The sequence below is a fragment of the Canis lupus genome, chromosome 10, assembly GCF_048164855.1.
Source record: "Canis lupus baileyi chromosome 10, mCanLup2.hap1, whole genome shotgun sequence".
In the NCBI taxonomy this organism is placed as follows: Eukaryota; Metazoa; Chordata; class Mammalia; order Carnivora; family Canidae; genus Canis; species Canis lupus.
The window spans coordinates 11,317,441-11,329,452 of record NC_132847.1 but is presented as its reverse complement, the minus strand read 5'-3'; the positions used below and the strand labels follow the sequence as shown (position 1 = coordinate 11,329,452).

The following is a 12,012-nucleotide window of genomic DNA, read 5'->3' as shown; positions in this document are numbered from 1 at the left end:
AAAAATCACTTTTTTTTACTCTCTTTTTAAAACATTAAAACTTTGTGATTCTTACAAATAAATTCTTATTAAGATTTTTTTAGAGCAATTTAAGTTCCACAGAAAAAGTGAGGGCAAAAGAGAATTTCCCTAAGTTTCCTGCCCCCACATGTGCATAGCCTCCCCCATTGTCAATACCCTCCCCCCAAAGTGAGACATAACAACAGTTACAATAGTTACAACAGAAGAACCTACACTGACACATCATAACCATCCACAGTCTGTAGCTTACATACAGTTCACTCTTCATGGTGTGTGATCTATGAGTCTGGGACAAATGTATAATGACATATACGCATTATTGTGGTATCATTCGTAGCATTTTCACTGCTCTAAAATCCCTCTGTGCTGAAGCTCTTCATCTTGCCCAGCCCTCATTCCTCATCATACTGTGGTGACCAACTATCTTTAAGTCTCCATAGTTTTGCCTTTTTCAGAATGCCATGTCAAATAGTTGAAATGATACAGCATGTAGCCTTTTCAGCTTGGCTTCTTTCACTTCATAATATGCATTTAAGGCATCTCCCTGTCTCTTCCTAGCTAGTTAACTCATTTCCTTTTATCTCTGAAAGGTATTCTTTTGTATAGATGTACTCTGTTTATCAATTCACCTACTAAAAGATATCTTTGTTGCTTCCAGGTTATGTCAATCATGAATAAAGGTGCTATTCACATCCCTAATAAGGTTGTGTGGATATAAGTTTTCAGTTCCTTTGAGTAAATACCAAGGAGTGTGATTGCTGTATTTTATGAGTATAGTTTTCTAAGAAACTGCCAAACTGTCTTCCAAAGTGGCTATACCAGTTTGCATTATCCATGAAAAATGAATGAATGAGAGTTCCTGTTGCTTCACATCCTCACTAGCATTTGGTGCTGTCAGCATTGAGGCTTGAGCCATTCTAAAATACCAATGGCATTTTTCACACAACTAGAACAAACAATCCTAAAATATGTATAGAACCACAAAAGACCCAGAAGAGTCAAAGCAACCTTGAAAAAGAAAAACAAAACTGGAGGTAACACAATTCTGAACTTCAAGTTATATTACAAAACTATAGTAATCAAAACAGTATGGTTCTGGCACAAAACCAGACACATACACCAATAGAAAAGAATTGAAAACCCAGAAATAAATACACATCTATATTGTTAATTTATCTTCAACAAAGCTGGAAAGAATATCCAATGGGTAAAAGACAATCTTTTCAACAAAAAATTTTGGAAAAACTAGACCACTACATGCAAAAGAATGAAACTGGACCACATTCTTACACCATACACACAAAAAACCCTCATAATGGATTGGAGACTTAAATGTGAGACCAAAAACCATAAAAATCCTAGAAGAAAGCACAGGCAATAATTTATCTGGCATTTTTCTAGATAGGTCTCCTGAGGTAAGAAAGGAAAAGCAAAATTAAATTACTAGAACTACATCAAAATAAGAAGCTTCTGCAGAGTGAAGAAAACAGTCAACAAAACGAAAAGGCAACAAATGAAATGGGAAAAGATATCTGCAAATGACTTATCTGATAAAGGATTAGTATCCAAAACATATAAAGAACTTATATAACTCAAACCCAAAAACCAAGAAGACACGAATAGACATTTCTCCAAAGAAGATGCAAAGACGGCCAATAGACAAATGAGAAGCTTCTCAACATCACTGGTCATCAACGAAATGCAAATAAAAACTACAATGAAATATCACCTCACACCTGTCAGATGGCTAAAATCAAAAGCAGAAGAAAAAACATATGTTGACAGGGTTTTGGAGAAAAAAGAATAACACTTGGGCACTGCTGGTGAGAATACAAACCAGCGCAGCCACTCTAAAAAACAGTATGGCAGTTCCTCAAAAAGTTAAAAATAGAACTACCCTGTGAACCAGTAATTGCACCACTGGGTGTTTACCCCCAAAATACAAAAACATTAATTCAAAGGGACACATGCATCCTCATGTTTATAGCAGCATTATTTATAACAGCCAAATTATGGAACCAAGCCAAGGGTCTGCTGAAAGAGGAGTCAAGAAGGTATTGCCATTTGCAACAATGTAGATGGAGCTACATAATGCTAAGTGAACTAAGTCTGAGAAAGATCAATACCATATGATTTCACTCATATGTGAAATTCAAGAAACAAAACAAATGAGTAAAGGGAAAAAAGAGAGAGAAAGGGAAACCAAGAGTCTCCTAACTGGTCACCAGAGGGGAGGGTTGGTGCAATAGGTGATGGGGATTAAAGAGTAAACTTATTACGATGAGTACTGGGTAGTGGATAGAACTGATGAATCATTATATTGTACATCTAAAACTAACATAACATTATATGTTAACTATACTGGGATTAAAATTAAAAGCTTAAATTAAGAAAATGTAAAAAAATAAAAAAAGATTAGCTGACCATTTATTATGTGGGTCTATTTCTAGGCTCTCTGCTCTCTTTGATCTATTTGTCTATTTGTAATACCACACTGTCTTCATGACTATAGCTTTGTAATAAATCAAAGTTGTATAGTGTCACCCCTCCAGTTCTGTTCTTCTCATTCAATATTGTGTTGGCTATTCTGGATCTTTTATGGAGGCTTTTCCATATAAACTATATAATCAACTCATTAATATCCATAAAATGACTTCCTGGAATTTTAATTGGGACTGCATTGAATCTATAGATTAAGTAGAGAAGAACTAACATCTTGACAATACTGAGGTTTCCTACCCATCAAAATGGATTATTAACTCAGTTCTTTGATATCATTTTTTCAGAGTTTTATAGTTTTCCCCACATAGAATCTTGTACTTTTTGTTAGATTTATAAGAATTTCATTTTGGATGGTGCCAATTCAAGTGGTGGTGTGTTTTTCATTTCAAATTCCACTTGTTCCTTGTTGGTATATAAAACAGCAATTGACTTCTGTATATTAATCTCATATCCTACAGCTTTGCTGTAATCACTTATTAGTTCCTATAGTTTTGTCAATTCTTTCAAATATTTTACAGAGATGATCATGTCTCTGAGAACAAAGATAAATAAATCTGTTGAGAGAGCCTGCTTGAGATTTGGGCTGAATATTATGCTGTATTTCTATAGGGCAAGTCTCTAAGTGACCAAGCAAAAAATACTAGAGAAATAGTAACTACTAGAGCATAGAAAGGGCTCTGAATAACTGCTAGAGCAATAATGAAAAGATTAGGAAAGACCTCATTGAATACTCAGGCACTTAGAAGAGAGCTCTTGAGAACTATACTTCATATGTAAGTCCAATATAGCCCCAATTAAAGGTTATTTCAGATCCTTCATATACAAGTTTTAAGACAACTTTTAAAAGGAACTGATATGAAAGCAAATCAACTGCTAGCAGAAATAACACCCAAAAATCCATTAATAAAAAACAAAATCTAGATGCAGAAGATTGATGTTTCATATAAAATAAGAATTATTGGAAAAACAAAGCAAAATGATTTCTTTAGCCAGAAAATAAATCCATTTATACCAAAAGACCTAGAAATCACAGACATAGGAAATTTTACATTAGCCATTCCTTTGAATTATTATAATTTTAGTTTTTATTTATATTTTTCATTCTAATATTTTCATTATATTTAGTTGTCTTCCGAAGTTACCCATTCTATCTTTAATTCCTTAGATTTTTAATTGTAATTATTTGAACATTACACCTAATTATTTGATGATCTGGATTTCCTGTAACTGTTTCTATAGTCACTCTTTCCTGTTGGTTTTTGGAGATCTATGTTTCTGAACACCTGATTATTTTTGATACGGTGCTAGATAGTGTATGTAAAAATTAGAGAAATATTTTTTGAAAGGACAGAAAATTTTTTTGCCATGTGGGCCAGAAACAGGTACCATTACATCACTCAAGACCTGTATTTGCAGCAAAGCTTTAGTTTGGGAACCAGCAGCATAGTTTCTGATTAGACTTAATCCTAGGGCTGACCCTTAGAGAATCTCCCTTAGAAAACTGTGGCATTTACCAGGACAACTTCTCCTTAGATCTAAATGGAAATTTTTGTCTCCTAACCTCCTTGAAACTCCTGAAAGTTCTGTTCAGTTTCTCAGCCTGTCATCTACTGATAATTAAATGAAAGCAGCCATTTATTGCCTTTAAGCAGACAGTAATCTTTGCCTATAAATGACTAGGAAGTAAAACATTTTAGACTTTGCAGACCAAGAGAAGAAACTGAGTATGTTGTACAGGTAAATATATAGCAAGAGAGAAATCTTATATCTGTCCCGATCCATTTTCCTACAGAGGAGGACCCTGGGTAGTCAGCACACTTTAAGGCCCAACTGCCACGGAAGAGATATCCTCCAGATGAAGAATGAGCAGCCCAAGGAGAGATGCTTAGTGGACTGGGCAGGCAGAGATAATATACTGAAGGGACCCAACTGTCCATTTTAGTCCCTGCCTCACTGAATCTGCAAACATTATTCTCTCCCGTTGGGGAGCCAAGCCATCTCCACGTGGGTAGTTCACCAGAGCGGAGCCAGTTCATTGAGCTATCAATTATGACTCAGATTCTAGGTTCCTGGCAAATACCAAGAGCACAGCTCTCAACTTTTAGGTAAAGACCAACATGGGCCATCAACAGTAGCAACCCACCACTACTGGCATGGCTGGGAATAGAGGGAGAGGAATGAATGAAGGAAGATGTCCCAGCCTGGTCTCCATGGCTCAAGGGTATTTGTGAGCCATACAAAAATCCAGCAGGCTAGATTTGGACTAGATATGGGCTATAGTTTGCCAATCCTAGCTTTAAAGTGAAGAATGACCTCTGATACCAAACTATCTACTCTACTTCCCTTTTTAAGATTTCAATCCAGAAAAAAAAAAAAATTAAGGAAAAGAATAGACTTTACTAAAATCCAGTGGGAAAATATATAAACTGTACATAACATAAAAACATCCATGTTTACAAAGCTGCAGTCTTGATAATCCACCAGCCATAGACACAGCACCAAGCTTATCAGTCCCAAATTCCCTCATCTGTGCTAGAGGGGCTGGTTCAGTGGTGTCAGACTTGCTTTCCTGATTCTTTAGAACTGGCCAAAGAAGCTGGCATGGCTTGGTTGCAAGAAAACACAAAACCACCCTTTTCAACCATGAAGGGTTCTCTGTTTTGTTTAGTACTAAATATTTCTTTATTTTTTTTTATTGGTTACTTTTTTATTTTTTTTTATTTTTTATTGGTGTTCAATTTACTAATATACAGAATAACCCCCAGTGCCCGTCACCCATTCACTCCCACCCCCCGCCCTCCTCCCCTTCTACCACCCCTAGTTCGTTTCCCAGAGTTAGCAGTCTTTACGTTCTGTCTCCCTTTCTGATATTTCCCACACATTTCTTCTCCCTTCCCTTATATGCCCTTTCTCCTGACTGACCAATCTCTCGAGTATCCTGGGTTCTGGAATATTTACTATTCTTCTAGTTCTTCCAGCTAGTTCTGATGGCTGAAGGTAGATTGTGGTGCCAGAGCAGCAGCTCCTTCCATTCTGTAGATAGGAGCAGTAGCTTCTCATGGGGAAAGGCAAGGCTGAAAAGTCCACCACAAGGGTCTCCTGAGTGACCAAAGACCCTGTGGCACTGACCCTAGGCCATGCGGCATAGCAGGTGGTGCCATTCTACAACAGATTCTTTGAGCTTTGAGAATTGGGCATGAGGAGCACACCCAAGACAAGAAAGGGCATTCCAGAGAGGCTCTCCATGGGGAGGGTATTACCATCAGCCAGTCCTGGGCATAGAAACCACCAACCTGGGGTAAACCCCTTTGCCTGCAGGCTAATGGCCACAGCAGAAGTGCCAGCCATTCTTCTGTTTCTAATCAAAGCTGTGGATTCTCTGGGCAGCCTCACTTATCAAACAGGCAGCCCAAGTGAGCTGCTGGTGGTTAGGGCTGTTGGGACTTGTGTTTTCAGCCAAAGTTTCAGCCAGAAGTATCTGGAGCCTCTGCAGAGGCAGGGGAAGCAGATCTTAAGACGAAGCCTCCTAAACTCATGCCAAGCTTCTTGCAGTCACATAAAGCTCAGGAAACGGTTTTTCTTTAGTTGCACCTACTGAGTGGTCTGGGACCACTCTCGGTTGGCAGCAAATTGGATAGAGAACTCCAGGTGGGGTCAGAAGACTTCCAGCCCCTGTCCCTAGGTGCCCTCCTTGGAGGGAGGGAAGCAGCTCTTGGCTGGTGCTCTAAATGAGCTCCCAGGGCCCAAACAGGATCTGGTGTTCTGCTGGTCACAGGATGCTCTTGGCTTTCAAAACTCAAATGAAGTATGAGGCCACCAGCCCCAGCTATTCCTGGTAGCACCGCTCTGTCTCCAGCAGCTCCCAGGAAGGGCAGGTGCATTTCCCCTCCTAACAGGTGGCGCGTTACTCTTGCACCTGGCACCATGCGCTGGTGCCTGGCCTCTCCATGGTGGGCTGAGGAGGTCAATGCTCTCACATAGAGAATTCATGCTGCCTACATAGCTTTCTCGCCTTTTTTTTTTTTTTTTAATGCATGGGCAGACTTTTCTCAGTAGAAGATATAGTCTAAAACAGTTTCTCAATCTCAGCACTATAGACATTTTGGGTCAGATAATTTATTGTGGAGGACTGTTCTATGCACTGTAGGATGGTAGCAGCTTGCCTGACCTCCATCCACTGGATGCCAGTATCACTTCCCCAGTTCTGATAACCAAAAATATCTCCAGACAATGCCAAATATACCCTCAGGGTAATATTGCCCCAGTTGAGAACTACTGGCAAAAAATAACTATTGTATCATTACCAGAAGAGGCAGCTGAATATATAAATTCCTTGAATTCTGGTTATTTTTATGTGAAAAATACTGAAATATAGCATTATAAAGATTATATAACCTATAAAATGCTTGGCTTAGTGTTTTGTATATAAGACACTATTCTGGAGAACTAGAAATGTGCCTAAAAGTATGTAAAGATATAAAAATAGTTAATATACTTAGGATATGTCAGTAAACAATTATTAAATTTGCACATAACCCATGCTTATTCATAATTTTAACTTATCACATGTTTATAAAGTTACAGGGTTTATCTAAACCTCTTTTACATTTATTATCCTATTTCACTCTCAGAATAATGCAAGGAGATAGGTACATTGTTAATGCTCATCTTCAACATGCATAAATTGGGGTTCAAAGATGTTAGGGAAATTGCCCAGTACTGACAGTAGGTAAGTGACAGAGCCAGGATTCAAAGTGAAACTTTCATTCTCTAGAGGCTGAGCTTTCATCACTTGCCATTTTTAAACGAATAAAGCTTAGTAATGAAAATGTGCTTTGAATTCCTGGTTGCAAGGATTTTTGGATGTGATTGATTTATTGAATTAGTAACTGTGTTTCTCCTCAGGGTTCTTTTAATACTTTCTCATATCTCTTTAAAAAGGATGAAGACAGAGTTCATTTAAGACCATTTTGTTCAGTACTTAAGGAAACTGAATAATGTTCATAATAGTGATATTGTGGATTATATGTGTGTGGCTTTAAACTGTCCCAGGAGGAATTTATATAGAATTTGTAAAATATTTCCTGAGAGCAATGGTTCTTAAGCACCATCATGGCCAAAAATCAGAATTTTCCAAACTGGAAAACATAAAAAACAGCTCACTGCATGCATGCTACAATTTACCAGCATAACTTCCTAATAGGATTTTGGTCATAAATATAATTTTTAGGTGAAAAGTCACTATTAAAAGTCATTGAAAACCAAGAAGAGATTACTAGATGATGTAGAATAAGTACAGAGAAAGGAGAAGAGCAGACATTTTTAAGTAACATCCTCTTGTCCTAAAAATCAAGTGTATTACTAATTAAAAATTAATACATAAAAAAGTATAGGGTGTATACACTACTATAAAATTTGGAGATCAAACTTGGAGGTAAATAATCATATACTTGAGGAGAAACAGGGAAGACATGATGCAAAAAGGAAAGAGATTTTAGGAAAGAGGGCAAAGATGTGGGCATAGTTAAATTTGGTAAGCAGAAACAAATCTTTGAGATTATACAATTAGAAATAGGTATGTCAGGTTAGGATACCAGACAAAAGGGAGCTGAAGAGAAAAGAAGGTCCATAATCTACATGAAGTTCCTCTTAATTTTTTTTTATTGGTGTTCAATTTACTAACATACAGAATAACCCCCAGTGCCCGTCACCCATTCACTCCCACCCCCCGCCCTCCTCCCCTTCTACCACCCCTAGTTCATTTCCCAGATTTAGCAGTCTTTACGTTCTGTCTCCCTTTCTGATATTGGTGAAATAGAAAGCTGTGTGTATTGTGAGTGAGACTCTGAAAGGTCTGGAAGAGAACAGCTACTGGAACTGAGGGCTAGCTGGAGATTTCAGCATCTGTCAGGTGCTAGAACACACAGCAGTCCAACAAGAATGGAACGTCTCCCTTATCTCCGCATCCTCTCCAACATTTGTTGTTTCCTGCCTTGTTAATTTGCCCCATTCTCGCCGGTGTGAGGTGGTATCTCATTGTGGTTTTGATTTGTATTTCCCGGATGGCAAGTGATGCAGAGCATTTTCTCATATGCATGTTGGCCATGTCTATGTCTTCCTCTGTGAGATTTCTGTTCATGTCTTTTGCCCATTTCATGATTGGATTGTTTGTTTCTTTGGTGTTGAGTTTAATAAGTTCTTTATAGATCTTGGAAACTAGCTCTTTATCTGATATGTCATTTGCAAATATCTTCTCCCATTCTGTAGGTTGTCTTTTTTTTGTTTGTTTGTTTTGTTTTTTTTTTTTTTATTATTTTTTTTTTTTGTAGGTTGTCTTTTAGTTTTGTTGACTGTATCCTTTGCTGTGCAAAAGCTTCTTATCTTGATGAAGTCCCAATAGTTCATTTTTGCTTTTGTTTCTTTTGCCTTCGTGGATGTATCTTGCAAGAAGTTACTATGGCCGAGTTCAAAAAGGGTGTTGCCTGTGTTCTCCTCTAGGATTCTGATGGAATCTTGTCTCACATTTAGATCTTTCATCCATTTTGAGTTTATCTTTGTGTATGGTGAAAGAGAGTGGTCTAGTTTCATTCTTCTGCATGTGGATGTCCAATTTTCCCAGCATCATTTATTGAAGAGACTGTCTTTCTTCCAATGGATAGTCTTTCCTCCTTTATCGAATATTAGTTGCCCATAAAGTTCAGGGTCCACTTCTGAATTCTCTATTCTGTTCCACTGATCTATGTGTCTGTTTTTGTGCCAGTACCACACTGTCTTGATGACCACAGCTTTGTAGTACAACCTTAAATCTGGCATTGTGATGCCCCCAGATATGGTTTTCTTTTTTAAAATTCCCCTGGCTATTCGGGGTCTTTTCTGATTCCACACAAATCTTAAAATAATTTGTTCTAACTCTCTGAAGAAAGTCCATGGTATTTTGATAGGGATTGCATTAAACGTGTATATTGCCCTGGGTAACATTGACATCTTCACAATATTAATTCTGCCAATCCATGAGCATGGAATATTTTTCCATCTCTTTGTGTCTTCCTCAATTTCTTTCAGAAGTGTTCTATAGTTTTGAGGGTATAGATCCTTTACATCTTTGGTTAGGTTTATTCCTAGGTATTTTATGCTTTTGGGTGCAATTGTAAATGGGATTGACTCCTTAATTTCTCTTTCTTCAGTCTCATTGTTAGTGTATAGAAATGCCACTGATTTCTGGGCATTGATTTTGTATCCTGCCACGTACCGAATTGCTGTATGAGTTCTAGCAATCTTGGGGTGGAGGCTTACACTGTTGGTGGGAATGTGAACTGGTGCAGCCACTCTGGAAAACTGTGTGGAGGTTCCTCAAACAGTTAAAAATAGACCTGCCCTACGACCCAGCAATTGCACTGTTGGGGATTTACCCCAAAGATACAAATGCAATGAAACGCAGGGACACCTGCACCCCGATGTTTATAGCAGCAATGGCCACGATAGCCAAACTGTGGAAGGAGCCTCGGTGTCCAACGAAAGATGAATGGATAAAGAAGATGTGGTCTATGTATACAATGGAATATTACTCAGCTATTAGAAATGACAAATACCCACCATTTGCTTCAACGTGGATGGAACTGGAGGGTATTATGCTGAGTGAAGTAAGTCATTCGGAGAAGGACAAACATTATATGTTCTCATTCATTTGGGGAATATAAATAATAGTGAAAGGGAATATAAGGGAAGGGAGAAGAAATGTGCGGGAAATATCAGAAAGGGAGACAGAACGTAAAGACTGCTAACTCTGGGAAACGAACTAGGGGTGGTAGAAGGGGAGGAGGGCGGGGGGTGGGAAAGAATGGGTGACGGGCACTGGGGGTTATTCTGTATGTTAGTAAATTGAACACCAATAAAAAATAAGTTAAAAAAAAAAAAGAATGGAACGTCTCTCCTGAAGAGGTAGTACTGGGCTGACTCCCAGGAAGTCACTTACTAGGTCCTAGAATAATAGCAAATGATGACTCACTTTAACAGAGCTGTTTAAAAGCCTCAAGATAAGGATGGTTACTAGTAAGGTGATGCCTTTGAGAATAAAACTCAGCACTTCCCAGAGAAAGATAACAGAAGCTGACCACAAAAGCCTAAATGTCGGAATGAGTAGACAAGGTGCTTTTGCACTTACATGTATTCAGAGACTTAAATGTTCATAATCAATGAACTGATGGACCTGCAAAATAACTACTTGAAAAAAGAGGGCAGGGAATGTGTCAGTGAATGTATTAATACAACTTAGAAACAACAGAATAAAAAGAAAAAATCGATTTAAAGATCTGTGAGTTCAAATTAAATGGTAAAACATATATATAAATAGTGTCCCAGATAGATAATGTCAAGGGGACAGAAAGAGTACATGAAAAAAAGAAAAAAAACCACCAAAATTTGGAACAACACAAAACCAAGATCTAGGAAGGTCAGCAAAACCCAAAAAGAACGTACAGAAATAAAACACATTTAGATACATCACATCCTAACAGCTGAAAAACATAACAAAGATGAAATATTAAAAGGAGGAAGAAAAACAAAACCTATGAGAACAATGAAATAAAGGACAATTGACTTCTAACCAGTGCAGACCAGAAAAAAACATTATTTTAAGAGTTAAAAAAAATTGTCAACTCAGAATTTTATATTAAATGAAAATACTCTTCAAATGTGTATTTGATATAAATACATTTTAAGATAAAAAAAAAATCATGAAACAAATTCTTTAAACTGAAGGAAATAGACCAACACAGCAACTTTGAAATATAGGAAGAAACAAAGAACGTAAGTACTATAAATACATGGATCAATACAAAAGACTATATTTTATTCTATTTCTTTAAAATACATGTAAATGAATAAATGAATTTTAACACTTTATCATGGGGCTTATGGGTGGACATATATGACGATAGCACAAATTCAGTAAGAAATAAAGACAGTAGACTATTGCAATGGTTTTACACTTCACATATAGTAATGTAATAAATGGTGATGTATATTAACAACCAAGAGGAACCACTAAATATTACGTATACTCACATAGAGAGACAGAGATAGGCCCTACAAAGCCAATAGGGAAACGAGGATTGAATACTATATATGATTAACTTGAAATAAAGCTCAATGATGGAATAGATCTCAAAAAACAAAAAAGTTTCTCCAGATTTGGTTTCATAATTTCATATTGAAAATTAAACTTATTTTTGTTCAAACTAGAATTAAAAAATCAAGTATATTTGACAATGAAGGCCATGAGGTATGCCAAAAAGAATAGTCTTAAACATTTAAAAACATTGTTCAATGAGCACACATGTAAAAAATGAGTATTAGAAGTCATTTAAAAATCAAGTCACAAAACTTAGATTTTAGGCATTCCTTCTTTAAACAAATATGTATTAAATGCCCATTTTGTGTCATGCACTGTTCCAGGGGCTAGAAACAAAGAAAAAGAAGGGAGAGGGCGTG

General features: G+C 37.1%; 1 pseudogene; it reads right to left on the bottom strand.

Moving 5' to 3' along the window:
* Positions 1 to 5,367: 5,367 nt before the first annotated feature.
* LOC140640857 (rho guanine nucleotide exchange factor 39 pseudogene) lies at positions 5,368 to 6,472 on the bottom strand (annotated as a pseudogene).
* Positions 6,473 to 12,012: the final 5,540 nt, after the last annotated feature.